This window comes from Mustela nivalis (genome assembly GCF_964662115.1).
Source record: "Mustela nivalis genome assembly, chromosome: 4".
NCBI classification, from domain to species: Eukaryota; Metazoa; Chordata; class Mammalia; order Carnivora; family Mustelidae; genus Mustela; species Mustela nivalis.
The window spans coordinates 158,429,686-158,446,671 of record NC_139023.1 but is presented as its reverse complement, the minus strand read 5'-3'; positions in this window follow the sequence as shown (position 1 = coordinate 158,446,671).

The following is a 16,986-nucleotide window of genomic DNA, read 5'->3' as shown; positions in this document are numbered from 1 at the left end:
CTTTCTATTTTAATGGTTCAAACATATCTCCATAAGCTATCAGGGAAGGAATAGACACCCCCCCCCCAAAAAAAATTCCAGCCCATCTTTTTTATTTTATTTTATTTTATATTATTTATTTATGAGAGAAAGAGCACAAGGCAGAGGGAGAAGCAATCTTCCTGCTAAGCGGGGAGCCCAGTATGGGTCTTCATCCCAGGACCTTGGGATCATGACATGAGCTGAAGACAGATGCTTCGCTGACAGAGCCACCCAAGCAGTCCTCTAGCCAGTCATTTTAAGATGATTTCTGTCATATTCATCTTCTCCACTATACTGTGAGGCATGCTGGACTGTGACCCTTTCTTTAAGGTGAGCTGAAGCAATGGTCTTCCTCTACCAGCCTTCTTGGCCTCCATCGCGGTTGCTGCATTATCTATCACACTATGCAAAAATAGAAATTATGTATATGCAACCAAAACATCAAAGAGAAGCCCAAAGCTTGTGACCTGTGGATAGATTCCAGAACCCCTCGGACGTTGGAGTTGTTCTGGAACCTGCTCCCGGGTTTGCACCATGGATTTACATCTGGATCCGTGGGAAATAAAAGGACTACACAGGGGAATGGAAAAGAGTGCTCTGCATAAAGGATCCTTCTAAGATTTGACATATAACACAGCACTAATGTGGGATCATTTTGACAGACCTTGTCACTATGGGGTGTCATGTGTGTGTGCGCGCGCGCGCATGGACACGCACGCTCCCAGGGTACATTAATAGTTCCTGTAAGTGGGTATTGGGAATTAGAGTGGAGTTTTTCTTTATATCTGTGGAGTATGGTGTTGCTACATTGTTGGCATCCAAAAGGACACAATGGCAGTTCTTCTAAAGGGGCAGATAAAGAGGATGGAAAAAAGAATACAGAGGTGAATGCCATATTGAAGCTATCAGGATTCAGTTTTCTGTATTGTAAAATCCTGGCAGAGGTCCCAAGACAGAATTTGGGGGAGCTTGTTAGGAAGTTGGGTATTCTGTTGGAGCAAGCAAGGTGGAAAAACTCAGCAAGATATGGATTGCAACTATTAATGTAACTTCCCTTTAAACCCAGAGCTTAAGTGCCCTGGGACAGTGTGTCTGACATAGACAAGTGTTCATTCGTATGATTAATTCAGCTGGCTAGAGCCTGGTACTAATGAGACCAAGGCCAAGGGTATTGGTTCTATCCCCATAGGAGCCGTTAGTGTCTTGTGGCCCTGAAACTGAGGTGACACCCTTCACCCTTGCACACAGTGGGCACTGGGTGAGAGAGTATGATGTTTGAGTCCACTTTGAATGCTTTTCCAATCCCAGTGCTTTCCCCTCTTAACACAATGCCGCCGCTCTGTATACACTTACAGTTGGGATTTTGTAACATGACAATTTAATCAATGATATTGTCTCCAGAGCCACATTGCTCTTGAAAAGCAGAGGCTGCCCAAATTAGAAATCACAGGTTGCGAGGCTGCTAGTCACTTTGATGGTTCCAGGTTGCTGTACCAACTGGTTCTCATAGACAAATGAAGCTTGAAAGAAACCATACCCCGGTCACCACGCCACCTGAGAGTTTGAGATGTTGCCTAAAACAAGCCTACATTCTTTCTCTGCCTTCCAAGAAGTCATTGGCAATTTGTGTCCATGTACATTTGGAAAGGAGTTGAGTTGGATGTTTTGCCTGGGCCCCCTAGATCCTCTGTCTTGATGTATCCCATCAGAAGCCTTTCATCCTGAGCTTTAATAACCCCACACCCTCTCAATCTCTCTATTTATCAGGCTTGTTTGAGTTGCAAGTAACTGAAACTCAAGTCAAACCATCTTTATTTATCAACTCACATACCAGGGAAGGATATCAGGTTTGTTCACAGAATTTAAAGAAGAGCTGTGCAGATCAGAGTTTTAGAAATTGGAACTGGGACACAACTCTAACCAGAGACCTTTCTCTCTCTTTCTTTCTCCCTTTCTCTCTCTCTCTCTCTTTCTCCTTCCTTCCTCCCTCCCTCTCTCCCTTTCTTTCTCTTTTTGGTAGCCAGCATCCCCAGAGGCACATTCTCCTGGATTAGCAAACACAGCCAAAATCTTTAAGGTAATCCAAGGGAAGGCTCTCCTATGTGCATTTCTTAGACCAAACATTGTTTGCTGAGGGGTTAAAGTACTAAGATTGACTGATTCTAGGTCATATGTCCGTTCCTTGAGCTTGTGTGTATCGTGTTGAGGGGTGGGGGAAACAGGGAAACTATGTAATAAATAAACTGTGTAGATCTAAGAAAAACAGTTACTGCAGTTCTTAACCTTCCCTAAGACCTAACTGGTTGGGGACACCTGGGTGGCTCAGTGTGTTAAGCTGCTACCTTTGGCTTGGGTAATGATCCCAGAGTCCTGGGATCGAGTCCTGTGTCGGGCTCCTTGCTTGGCAGAGTGCCTGCTTCTTTCTCTGCCTCTGCCAGCTGCTCTGCCTGTTTGTGTGCATTCTCTCTCTCTCTCTGACACACACACACACACACACACAAATAAATAAATAAAATCTTAAAAAAAAAAGACTTAACTGGTCAGTCTCATCTGCTTAGAGCTCAACAAAATGGTAGAATCTGAAGGAACCCAGAGTAATATAGATGCAAGTCAGAGAAGAAAAGTCTCTTTTTGATAAATTTGGAATTTAATTTTTATATTGTTATAAGGACTATCATTTAGGCCCTTCTTTCATAAATGAGGAAAATAATTCACAGTTAATTGAAGTGAATTGCCCAAGCCAAATTGCCCAATTGGTGGATAACTGACAAAAAACCCCAAAGCTCCTTCATCCAGATTTATTGTGTGTTTTTTTTTCTTCCTGTGTTGGCCTGCCTTCGACAGACTAGTCATCAAACTCATTCCTGACTTCAATGGTGGGACTTTCAAGGAGTAGATGAAGGTCAGCCTTGATGGTCTTTAAGTCCCATTGCTAGGGCACCAACCTTCTTTTCTGGCCTCTGGGTCAGTAGGCACATCTGCTTCTACAGGTAAATGGAATATGTAGGGTCAGCTGGCTGTGGACCTTAGACTCAGAGTCAATCCAGGCCTCCTCCTCTTCTTGGTCATGTGGACTTTCTGGGACAGAAGGAAAAGAAGGGAGAGATCAACATTCAAACCCAGTCTGCGGTTTCACTTATACCGAAGATGTAGATAGCCACCGAGAACATTGCTTCTATCCTAATAATGAGAAAAAGCTGGATGTTCAATAAAATCACAACTTTTTTTGAGCCTGTTAGAGAGGCATCCCAAACTGAATTCCACTGTTGGAATAAGCCTCTCCTGGGAGACATGGGGACACATGGAGAGGTAGCAGCCATAAACAACGGAAGCTTTTTAGCAAATTCTTATAGAGCAAGTGTAGGGTGAGCTTACTTGTTCCTTGTTTGACCACTGACAGTGTGCTGGGCACTGAGTAGGGACTTCTCCAAAGTGGTCAGCCTGCTTTTGACCCTTTTCCTTCTACAGAACTGAAAGGTAGATATATTGGTTCTTGATTGTTGTGTTACAAATTACCCCTTAAATTACCCCCTTTAAAAAGCTTAAAACACCCAACATTTATTCCCTCAGTTTCTGTGGGTCAGGAATCCTGGTGCAGCTTAGCAAGGGACTTCTGGCTCAGGTTCTCTCATAAGGCTACAAGGGAGGCACGGATCACGGCTCTGATCACATCAAGGCACGCCTAGAGGAGGATCACTGTAGTTTAATCAGCCTGACTTTTGGCAGGGCTTAGGTCCCTCTTGGTAGCTGGTTAGAGCTCTGTGAGCTCTCCATAGGACAGCTCTCAACGTGGTAGCTGGGTCCCCTCTGAGCAAGTGCGTAAGTGAGAGAGCCAGAGAGGATACCCAAGAGGAAAGTACAGGCTTTCTGTCACTTAATCTCAGGGGTGACATTCCATCATTTCTGCTGTCTTTTTTTCATTAGGAGTGAATCATTAGGTCCATCTAAAACTGAAGGGATGGGAATTATGCAGGAACATCTCAGGAGTCAGAGATCACTGGTGGCCATCTTGGTAGCTGTCTACCTTACAGCAGATGACTGTCTCTGGGGACCCGTAGCCAACTACTACACCCTTGGGGTAGGAGGTGGTAAGTGGGAGTAAAAGGCATTACAGTTCCAAGTTTTGAAAGGATTGGAGCTTTGATAGGAAAGTTGGAGCCACAAGTATCAAGGATTTGAGACTTGATTGGGTTAGAATAGAAAGACACCAAGAATGAGAGAGGAAGGAAGGAAACAGACACGTGAGCCCTATGCTTTATGTTACACCATTAATTTCTCACACAAACCCACGTAGAAGGTATTAGTCCCATTTTACAGATAAGGAAACTAAGGCCCAGAGAGATTAAGTATCTTTCTCAAGATTACAAAGGTATGGTTGCCCAACTCTGTAAATCCACTAAAAATCATTGGACTGTACACTTAACACCAGCTACAGTCTATGATATGTAAATTGCATTTCAGTAAGCTACTAAAAAAAAAAAAAAAAAAAAAAAAAAGACCACACAGGTAGTATGTGGTGGAATGAGAATTTCAGACCTAATTGTTTTCAGCTCTGTGTTAGTCAGCTGAGGCTGTCATAAGAAAATGCCTCAGATTGGCTGGCTTCAAGAAACATTTCTTTTCCCACAGTCCTGGAGGTTAGCAGTCTGAGTTTCAGGTGTTGGCATGTTTGGTTTCTTCTGTGGCCTCTCTCCACGGCTTGCAGACAGCTGGCTTCTCCCTGAGACACAATGTGTCTCCTCTTCTGTGTATACCCATCCCTGGTGTGTCTTTGTTCAAATCCCCTTTTCTTACAAGGATCCAAGTGAGAGTGGATTAGGACCCACGCTTCTGGCCTCATTTTAACTTAATGACCTCCTTAAAAACTTTATCTCCAAATATGGTTATACCCTAAGTCAGGGGGTGTTAGACCTTCAACATCTGAATCATAATTCATAGGGAGCAGGATGTAATTCAGCCCCTAACAGATTCCAAGACTTATGCTGTTTTGTATACACCTTTTCAGACAATAGAGATTGTTAATGAGATTGGCGGATAAACATTATTCTGGCTTTATTAGTGCAGTATTTGTTTTGTTCGCTTAAAACAGTATTGGGAAAATTCTAATTCATACAGATAAATATTTGCAAATGGTAACGGTTTTAAATTGGCTCATATTGCAATCTCTAGATACTCTTCGAATAAATTGATGCAAAGCCCAAAAGAGGAATAGTTGGATTTAAAACAAAAATTAAATTGAATTACTACCAATATTTAACATCTGTTAATATCATTTATCACAGAGGGAAAATTTAAATAAAAAGCATCCAGAAAGCAGAAAAATTGCTAAAACTATTTTTAATGTGACATTATCGCGAGGCTTGTCAACTCTTTACTTGTTACTGTACAACTCACAATGTCCTGGGAGAACACATCGTCTGAGCGGACTCAGGTGAGCCCACGCCGTTGGAACCTGAGCACAGCCAATGCACACTAAAAGAACATACGTGTACAATATTACACGAGGAGACATGTGTAGGCCTAGGTTTTTAAAATGTCCAGACACATGAGTTTACTTATTGCTGTCCTGATGTGTTATATTTGACATAGAAGACATTTGAGACTGCATTTTCCTTTTTTTAAAGATAAAAATAATTTGTTAAAGATACTTAAATTGGGGCACCTGGGTGGTTCAGTGGGTTAAGCGTCTGCCTCTGGCTCAAGTCAGGATCCTGGGGTCCTGGGATCCGGCCCCACGCAGGGCTCCCTGCTCAGTGAAGAGTCTGTTTCTCCCTCTCTCTCTCCCTCTGCGCCCTGCTTGTGCTCTCTCTTTCAAAGGAATAAATAAAATCTTAAAAAAAAAATAAGTAGACATCCTGAATGAAACTTCTGTGGGACTCCGGTACAACTTAGAGTTCAGGAGTACACAGTTTGAGACTCTCTGCATATATCCTAAAGCACTTCACGCCCACCCCCCACCCCCCCACCTTAGGGCCACTGGTAACCGGCCTGGGGACTTGCCTGGCACAGACACCATGGGCAGCGGGGTCCGGTTTTGGTTTCGATAGACAAGACCCAGGCTGCTGGGCTTTGACCAGCTGGATTCAGAATGGGAGACCCACTGGGGAAACACAGAGTCAGTGCTGGAAGGAAAAATTCCACGACTACGTGAACTAAAACACTCCATTCTGGGTTAAAAACCCATGGCTTTAAAGAGCTACTCAAGAATCCCTACTATCTGCTCTCCAGATCAACCACAAACCTTAGCATTCCTCAGGAAGAATCGAATGTCACTTAAGATTGCCTTTTTGTCTGCTTCCTCCCTCAATTAGGGAAGCCTTTGTAGCGCTGAGACCAAATGAGTCCATAAAAAGGGCTTATTTACCATTTGGCACTCAGATGAAGCCAGAGTCTCTCACTCTTTCCCTGGTTCTCATTTATTCCCCCTCCCCACACCCTTCTCTCCTGTCTTTTAAGCCAATTAAGGGAAGGGCAGATTTTGTTCAAGTGCCACAGAAGTTGTTCCTTTTTGAGTATTGAGTTTTTCAGTCAACAGGGAGAGGCCAGGCAAGATCCTTTATGTCAAAGACAAACAAAAGCAGCGAATGAGGTGGGGTTGGGGGCGGGGTGAAGGAGAAAGGACGTTCTGGAAGCTTTAGTAATTCTTTGGAGGAGACAACGTGATTTCATGTAGACTGAATTTATGGACTGAATCATTTCGGTGACGAACCTCGCTACCACACAGTTCTTATCCACTGGATGGCAACAGAGAGCCGTGTTCTGGAATAGCTTCACCTTTTACCTTGCTGAAGTTGAAAATCTCCTCCGTTTATCGAATGGCACAATACCAAGAATTTCGCTTAAGAAATGTCTGATTCTTGGCCCTTCCCACCCTCTGCCCCTTTAGCCACATTTGTTCTGTTCATTACTATACTGGGTATGTACGGTCACTCATGTTTTCACCTCTGGGAGACATGGCCAAGCAACATTTTCCTCTTTCTCTCTTTTTTTTTTTTAAGATTTTATTTTTTATTTATTTATTTGACAGAGAGAGAGAGATCACAAATAGGCAGAGAGACAGACAGAGAGAGAGATGAGGAGAAGCAGGCTCCCTGCTGAGCAGAGAGCCCAATGCGGGACTCGATCCAAGCACCCTGGGATCATGACCAGAGCCGAAGGCAGAGGCTTAACCCACTGAGCCACCCAGGCGCCCCGCCCCTTCCTCTTTCTTTCTCTCTCTTTTTTTTTTTTCTCTTTCTCTTTTACACAAGAGTTTTTGTTGTTCTTTGAAAATTCCTTTTTTTTTTTTTTTTTGGTGGTTTGTTTCCAATTGGGAAGAGCTAAGTAGCCAGCCTTGCTGGGTATGAAATTGTTTGCCACCCACCCTCAGATAACAATTTGACCCCTGCCCGACTCTAGGATCAGGGGCTCCCTCCTTGGGAACGTGGTTCCCTCACGGGGTGTTGTGGGAGGTGTGGGATAAGAGCGCGAGGCTCAAATGTCTTCCTGCTCATGCAAGAGAAAGCTCGAGTTAAAAAGTGCATATACCAAGGACTGTGGGTGTTGATGCTATCCTGGGATTTAATTCATGATTTTGTTCTAAAATCAGAAAAATTGCTGATTGGGAACGGCAACAAAATGGGGACAGAGGAAAAAAGGGGGCTTCGTGTTGTGGCCACATGGCAAATCTGAAATAGGAAGCCCTTCGGTTCTGTGCGTGATGGGTAAGTAGAGCTGCCTCTGGCTTGCCTATCATTTAGAAAGGAGAGAAGGGAAAAGAGAAAGAAGGGAAAGAAGACAAGAAAGAAGGAGAACGTCTGAGTGGGAGAATGATGCGACGTCCTCCTGACGTAGCGCGCCTGCTGATGCTTTGAAGACAAACTTGGCTGGAACCCCCAGAACCTTCCGCTCCCTGCCTCTCTGCCCAGGTTGTTTGTGGGGCACACCAAGAGCCAGGTTCTGACCACTGGGAGGTCAAGGTGGCCAGTTTGGCTGGGGGAATCCAAACGGCTGATGGCTGTGCACTTGGAGCTCCGAGCGGGAGGACAAAATTGCCCCAAAGCAGCGTCTGCTTAGCTGGGAACTGAGCTGGATGGTGCAAGTTCCCTTGGATCCTGAAACCACTGTGTAGAGTGTCAGCTACTCTAGGGTCCTTTTAGCCTGGAGTGCTGAGGGAAGGGTCTCTGCCAGCAGGAGGTCACCTGGCCTAGAAGGCATGCGTGAACAAGAGAGAGGGAGAAAGGAGAATGTGGGCGTGCAGATATTCAGGAAACTCCTCGGTGGAGAGGCCCAGATTCTTCAAGGCAGGGACTTCTCCGGGGACATTTGGTTGAATCAAATTGAATAAAATCTCATATCGGGATCAAATAACACTACTTCGTATTTATATAACCTTACAGAACAAAACGAAAGTGTGTTCTTGGCTAAGAGCATATTGAAAGACTAAAGAGGGAACTCTTGAGAGATGACAGAATTTGGTCTTGCTTTGGAATTAAGTAAGAAATCATTTTTCTATTTAAAGGCCAACGAAACCCATTTATTGTGTTTGAAGCATTTTAGATTTTCTGAATGCTTTGGTGACCAAAGTTTCTTCCTTTCGTGATGAGCAGCACCAAGGTCAGGGGATGACAGAAACTGTGTTTCTCAGACCATGTGATATTCCTGACTTGATCACTGAATTGTTTTTCTTCGCCTCAATCCTCAGGAAAAATACCATATATTTGTTCAAGACTTAATGTGTTTTGAAGCCTAGTTGTACCCTGTACGCCCTGCTCTGCTCCATACAGCAGCTGTGAGATACAGAAGGGCCCTACTGGTGGTCCTAATTCATTAGATACAGGTGTTTGGCCCAGAAACAATCGAGAAGTTGATGCGTGGTCTTCAGGAAGATGCTAGAAAGAGTAGGGCAGAAGTCAGGTCTCCTGTGTCCCAATCTCATGTTTTGCCTTTTAGCATGACATTTTCATTTTTATATATTTTACAAGATGTTATATTTATGTTCATAAGATGCTCTATGGCGTACGTCTTGTTTATTTTGCTTTTTAGCTTTGTAGTTATTAACTTTCTATACTTACTATAACATAACAGCGGAAAATGTGACAGTGGAAAGATTGTCATGAGGTCAGCAGTGAAAACCGTAGACTGATTCTTCTTCCTTCTGGAGCAAGCCCCCTAATATAGGCGGTCCTGGCCAATACTGACCACTTCCCTGCCACTGTGACCATTGTCTGGTTTCTCTTAGACACGACTTTTGTGCATCGTTAAATGACTCTACAGTAAACGAAATGAATTTCTGTTTAAGCCACAGGAATCTGATTGTTCCAAGTCAGAAGTTTTTATCCGATGATTAGAAGGGGGAATACTTTTTAAAGGTGAATCCACATCAGGTGTTATTATCCTGAAGAATTCTTGGAGTATGTCTTGATAATTTTCAATGTAATGAGTTTGGGAAATCTCTGAAGCCATAGATCTACATTGGCAGGAGGCAAGATGGTTTCAAAACGTGTCTTCGAGCTAGCCACTTTTTGGTTGCTCTCCTTGTTCTAAATCACCCAGATACCCAGTGGGATTTAGAACTGGCCCTAATGGAACTTCTCGCAACAAGACTTCATTAGACTAACCCTCATTTAATCTTCTCCTGTAAGATATTCCTAACGCCGGGTCCCTTGGCAAACGCCCTGAAGAAGTTTCATTTCAATAATATTGCTTCATATTTATATAACCTCTATATCTAAGGAGCTTAAAAACACTTATGGCCCATGCTTCATTACTTAGTTTAACCAAAAAGAAAGTCAACCCATTTCATATTAACAAATTTAAGCTCTCCCTTTGGAGAGAGGTATTAATCATGATGCTTTGTCTGTGTGACACATTTGTCTTCCATGAAGCTCAAATTGATTTGAACAACTGAACTCCTGGAGAAAATGAAGAACAGAAAAGGCAAGCACTTGGTTTAACGTAACCCAGCAAAATGGGGGCAGAGTGTGAATCACTCAACAAAACCTCTGACTCTCCTGTCACCCCACCATTAACACTGGTCACAAGTATGGTGACAGTAAACTTCTAGAAATTTAAAATGTTAATTTAAAATTTTAAAGAAATTGGAAGAAATTCCTTTTGCTGTTCCCCGTTGCAAATCTGTGTAGTCTAATTTGTTTTCTCCACGAAAGGGAAAAGTCTCTATATCATGCCTCTGTTTCTGGGTGTGAGGCTACGTTCTTTATCTTTGTGTCCTGGTTAGCCCTCCTCAGGTTCGCAGAGATGGTGCAGAACGTTCCGGATGGCAAAGTCCTAATTAACCCGGGACTTCAAGGTGAGCATTTAAGTTCTTGGAGTCAAGTAGTTAAGTGAATGTTGCATAGTAAACCCTTTTTATTTCAGTGCTTGTTATATGTCCCTCTAAAGTCTGGAGCCACCGGCGGTCTCTGTCTTTGATGATTCAGGCCCTGGGTGTTCTCTGTCCACACTGCGGCTCTTCGCTGTCAGACCTGCTAGGATATCAAACGTGGGAAGTGGGAACGGCCGTGTTCTGATCTCCGGACGCATCCTGGAGAACCACGGTGTGTTTGACCGTTATTGGCCCCTTGACCCTCTTCTCTCGTCCCTGGGTCCAGTTCTTCCGGAGACTTGGGCGAATAACTCCTGAATTCAACATGGGTTTGCCACAGAAATGGCACACAGGATGTGGGGACTGTCTGTGGGTGCCTGGGGGCACCGCAGGTTGCCAATTTGGGGATTTCTGCCCTTTGTGTATTTCCCTTTTGCACTTCTCTTGGGAAAACTCAGCATGCAGTTTGGGAAAGGAAGAACTTTGTATTGCTCCTTCTTTCTTCATAGAGTTCGTCCTTCTCTTGAAATATATTTGACGTATAACATCGTGTAAGTTTATGGCATAGAACATGTTGATTTGATACATTTGTATATTGCAATATAATCGCCAGTGTAGCATTAGTTAACACTTCTATCGCATTGCATAATTATCATTTCTTTTTGTGATAAGAATAATTAAGATCTAGTGTCTAAGTGAGTTTGACGTTTATATCCATATTGTATTTTTTAAACCGTCTTTTTTTTTTTTAAGATTTTATTTGTTTATTTGACAGACAGAGATCACAAGTAGGCAGAGAGGCAGACAGAGAGAGAGAGAGGGAAGCAGGCTCCCTGCTGAGCAGAGAGCCCGATGCGGGACTCGATCCCAGGACCCTGAGATCATGACCTGAGCTGAAGGCAGCAGCTTAACCCACGGAGCCACCCAGGCGCCCTTTAAACCGTCTTTGATGCCAGATCTTATACCCTGTTCCCTGGAGCTGCACAGTTTCTGGATTTTTCATTGAATTTGGAGTGTGTGGTGGGACAATATATTTTCAGTCTCCTATAAGGAACACTCCCATGCCCCCTAAGATAAATCTAGCTCCCCAGTTCTCTTAAAAAAATGTGACCTGGATGGGACGCTTGGTGGCTCAGCTGTTAAGCATCTGCCTTAAGCTCCGTTTACAATCCCAGAGTCCTGGGATCAAGGCCCTCATTGGGCTCTCTGCTCAGCAAGCCTGCTTCTCCCTCTCCCTCTGCCTCCTGCTCCCCCTGCTTGCTGTGCGTGCGCGCTCTCTCTCTGTGTCAAATAAATAAATAAAATCTTAAAAAAAATGTGAGCTGGTTCCTTAAACACAAGATAATTCCTTAGTGGAAGCTCAGTGTAACTGGCCACTCTTAGGCTCTTAGGGTGGGTTTTTCTTGCCCCAAACAGTCTGATTTAAACTGAAGGGAAATGGAAGTTGAGAGATCAGTTGTCTGGAGACTCCAGGCTCCTTGAGCAAATATTCCATAGCAGAGACCTCTGGGCTGCTTGGCATAGATGTGGCAACCTGAACTTGGCCCCCGTCTCAGAGCGCATATGGTGTTCCAAGTCAAGATCACACACAGCAATATACCATACTGTGCATGGGGAAAATATTTATGGGATAATAAATGCGAGCAAAGCGTGTTTGTGCTCTGTGCATAATTGGCAGTAGGCTATGTAGATGAACTGATTTCTTATTTTCCCTTTTGGGGAGCTGTGGCCAAATGTCCTCTCAGACATGCCTAGGAGCAATATAGTCTTCAACTCCAGGGCAGGGGTTGAGGCCTGGGGAATAGCCACTATCAGCTGGCTTAGGACAAATCCTTGGACACAAGGAATTCCACGTGTGGTCTGGCTGAACAATGAACACCGAATTTTTCCCTCTAAAGACGTATTTTATTTTATTTAATACATGGAGGGTAGCTCAACCCTGTGAAATAGGCTTTATGTAGTCCCTTGCAACACCGAGAAGAAAGTTAGCATGCTATGACCATTGTCTTAGCAAATACGGAAAAAATCCAGGGGAGACTGCCTGATTCAGATAAACTTCTGTGTTTGAGATGTCCATCTCATTGTTCAGGGGTTTTCAGACAGAGAATTCAGAAAGTACATTTTGAACCATCAACTGCATTAGATACTGTGTGATCACTTCAATGTTACCGCAACATCATTACATTGTTATCGTGCCTTTATTTTTAAAGAGCTCATGTGTAGAACAATAAAGAAAAATCTCAAAAAATTAAATTCTAAAGGTTGAATTTTTAAAAATTTCACCTTTTAGTAACTGTTCTACAAGTCTATCAGTAGAGAGGCAGATTTACTGACTAAAAGAAATACTGGTGTTTGAACATAAATTTGTACATTTGTTGTGTACAATTTTAAATAAAATTTAAAAGTGAGGTTGCATTTCTTTTCATGAAAAAAATTTGCAGTTTTCCTGCCTGTTTGCTATTGTTATGCAGTGGGTAGATTTCTCTTCACATTCTTTTTGCATTATTGTAACAGACAAGTCTAAGACACTGTCTAATGTTAATTCTACACACTCCTGCCAATTATAATCAGAGCTAGTCAAAATAAACAAATTAAACAAATAAACATGTCAAAACATCTCTGAGTTAGCGAAAATAAGCCAAGTCTGAACTCTCCCAGTGTTTCGGCATAAATGATGGGCTGTGGGTTGTAAAACGCTCCATAACATTTTTTCACCTTTGCTAGGGGGAAGGTGGGTCAGTTTAGAATTACAGTGCAGTTCAACTTTGAGAAAGGGGTCTGTGACTGAAACCAAATCAAACCCAAATGTTGCTGGCTTCACCTAGGGTAGTAATGATCTGCCGCATGCTCTAAATGCTTTAAAAAAGAAAGAAGGAAAGAAAGGAAAAGCAGTTGATTCTTTGCTGATGTGATGCCAGAACCCCTAAATCACTGGAGAGCTTGAACACAACGCAGGTGAAAATATACCAAAGGCGGATGTACATTTCAATATGAAACATACCGTCACTGTGACATTTCCCAATCAGCACATTTAAAATACTAGGCAATTAAGTTAGAAAGCTCTATTGGCTTCAAGAAGGAACATAAAACATGACTTTGCTACCCAAGGAGGATATCTGGGCCAGAGCTATGCTTAAATAATGAGGAGTATGAGGTAGAAGGGCGTGCGTGTGTGTGCGTGTGTGTGTCGTGCTATGTTAACCTATAAAAATATGGAGAGAGGTTAGGGGAGAAGGCTGTCACTCTGGCAGGTGGTTCTCGTAAAAAAGTGACCTCTTGAAGTTTGAGAAATTTAAGCATATCTACACCCACTCCTGGGCAGCATGCCGCAAAGCAGGTGATTCGTGCAAACCCCTCAGACTCAATGTTCTTCATTCAATGAATACTGATCCAGCACCAGCTCCACACCAGGAGCCCGGCAATGAAGTTGAGCCGGGCTCCATCTGTGCCTTTGAGGAATGCCCTGGGTCTCCATGGGGAAGTTGAATTGGTGGCTTTCGGGGGGACGTCAGTGATGGCCAGCAAGGAAGAGCGAGGGAGACCAGGCTCTGACATCTCTTACTGTTCCCGCTTCACCTTTCACTTGTCAGGGAAGAGGATTCGGGTAAGGCTATACTCCGAGGAGAGGGGCCTTGCACAGGAGTGAGAGGAGTGACATTGGAAAGGGGCTGGCGGTGGAAATCATTGTGCCTTTGAAATGTTGTTTTCTGAGGACAGTATATAGAATCTTGGTTATTAACAACCTCTCACAAGACAGTTATTTTTGGAGTGGCCTCTTAGGAGGCAACCTCTTGGAAGTGAACTCATTTATTTTGCGTCTCACTGTCCTGCCATTTCCTGCAGAGAGAGGGGAAAAGTGAAACCACATGTTTTGAGGAGCGAATGGAGGAAATCCCTCCGAAGACAAATGACGACTCCTCTCCCCTGGCAATTAGTCAAACCTGGGCTTCAGGCCAGCCCAGGTGTTCCCGACTGTGTATAAATTTGCCAAAGAACAATGAAAATAGCAGCTGATTGTGCTGACAGATTCTTCTGGTAATTTCCTGTTGTTTGGCATCTTCACGTTACTTTCCCACAATTATGGCTGCTGATGAAGTCTGGGGCCCTTCGAAGCAATTTTCCAACTCTCTCCTTGCCCCTTTCTGTCATTCCAGCAGCGAGCAGCCTCTTACCCCCAACCTAAGAGAAATGAAACAATCAGAATCTGAAACTGAGCTAAAAAATATTTCAGAGTTGTAGATATTTTTTCCCCTCTCCCAGATGTTTGAATTTAATCCCCTTGCAAAATACATATTTTAATGAGTCTGAATTTAAAAGAGGGGAAAAATGATTTGCACCTGCATCATATAGAGTTTCTTGGCAACGGTAAGCTAGGATTCAGGTTCCTTCAGATTCTCCAACGTACGAGTTGGAAGGTTTCCTTGTGTTGTCCATGAGTATCTAATCTCAACGAAGCAGGGTCAGCTGGGCCTGCTGTTGAAAGGAATTGGACTCCAGCCCAGCACTGACCAAAAGGGGCAGCCCCAAATGGGACTGGGCGCCATTTTGATGGCCCCTGTCTAAACAAGTACCTCTGCTCACCTACCTACTGCCCCCTTCCCCACCCCCCCACCCTGCCCCATTCCCACTCCTCAGTTTTAAGAAAATGAAACTACTATGATGTGTGGATGGAAGTTCTATTTGCACCCAAAGCATTTGGGGGTGAAATGAAAATAAGAAGAATGCCACAATTTTCTCAAATCTCCACATTATCCAAGCTGTCAGGAAGCTATGCATATTTTCTTGGTTAGAGCAACTATGTAAAAGACTTTTTTTTTTTTTTTTTTCTTGGAGGGTCTGGGGAGCTGGAGCTATTGTTGAGAAGCTGCCAAGAAGCTGGTTTCTTTCTCTTCACTTCTCCCTTTCCTGGCCCCTCAAACCCCCAGAGGAGAGAGTAAACGTGAACGCTACAATGTGGGTTTGCAAAGGAGTTTCTTAGGATATATTAGACTAGAGCATAATGTATTGAATTTTTCTAAACAGGGCTCCGTGTCCCCTATTAATCAGGACTGCTAGTCAGGAGAATTGCAAACCAAATAAAAACTCCAGGATAATCCACAGCATTTGAGAAGAGGGTAAATCTCAAAACCTATCAGATCTGAAAAATGTGTTTGAGATGGGCTTTGGAATAGCTGTCGGTCTACTCTGTTCTGGATATACTTTCAGTAGAAAGACTGCATTTCTTTTTGTCTTCAGGTGGGAAGGGTGGGAAAAACACATTAAAGCCCAAAAGCAACTAGAAAACTTTTTTCTAGATTCCCAGACTCCTAAAAATCATAACAAAACATCCAGGTGAAGGTAAAGTTGGAGGGTGTCTGAAATGACACGAGACATGGAGAACGCTGGTTATTTGTGACCTTCCAATAACCCTTCCATTCCCACTCAGTACTCTATCGCCATATGCGTGGCGTACCAGGTTCCAGAAAGGTTTTTAGAATAATACCTTTAATTTACATTGCCATTCCCTTCACCAGGGAAGCCTTTCATTCATTAAATTTTTAATCCATTAATCTATTTATTCATTAATTTACCCCCCATGTGTTGGTTATACTTCGAAGCATTTTGCCTATTCTCTTGACCACAGGTTAATCTCCTCTCTCCCTTTATGGAAATGCTACTCACCGTAAGGGTCCAAGCCAAATAGCACCTCCTCCATGCAATTCTCCCTTCTGTACTTTCTGGTCCTGATTAATCCTCCTTTCCTCTATCTATAGCAGGCATGCATTCACTCAAACATATTGAGCAAGCGTTTAAAAAGTGCATGGTGCTGGAGGGAGGGAATACCGTGTTGATGAACACAGTCATGGTTCCCCGCCCTCTGGATCTTGAAGTAGAACGGAGGCAACAGCCACTCAGAAAGTTAGGTACAATATGGTATGCTAAACCTTGTGACGTGGGAGGCTGTGGAGCAAGGAAAGAGGCCCTGATGGGTAATGATGTTTAGTCCAGACTTGAAGGATGGGCAAGGAGCCAGGCAACTGGGTGTGCGTCAATGCTCCTGGCAGAGGGAACAGCATGAGCAGTGCGGCATGCTGGGAAAGGAGCGCAGGGAGGGCCCAGTGACTTCGGGAACAGTGCTAACTTCCGGGCCACACGTGGAGGGAAAGGAGGGAGGAGAGTGGTGAGAAACAAGGCCCAGAGGCCAGCAGAGGCTTCATCCTGAACCGGCCTTTAAAGCCAAGGGAGGAATGTGGACTTGCTCTGGAGGGAGATGCTTTAGGCAAAGGAAGGGTCGGGCTTCAATTTGTGTTTTGCAAGCTGTCCCTGCCTGGGGTTTGGACCATGGACTGGGGGCTGAGGCAGTGAAGGTGCCTTCTCGAATGGAAGTCACCTAATTTTGTGTTGAGTTACACACGGTTTGCTTTCTTTCATTGTCTGTATCAGCCTTTCACCCTTTTGCCTGATAATAAGCCTGTGGAATCCAGGCACCACATTCGGTCCCTCTGCACGTAAGGGAGAGTAGATGCTCATTAAGTACAAAGGGCAGTCGGATTGGACTTGTGCTCTGCTTTCTTTTCTGTTTGCCATTCCGACGCTTGGGACAGTGCAGTAGCCCTCGAGTGGGCAACAAATGGAGGGAGACTTCTTCTGGGTGAGTCTTATGACAGCGATTTCTGAAC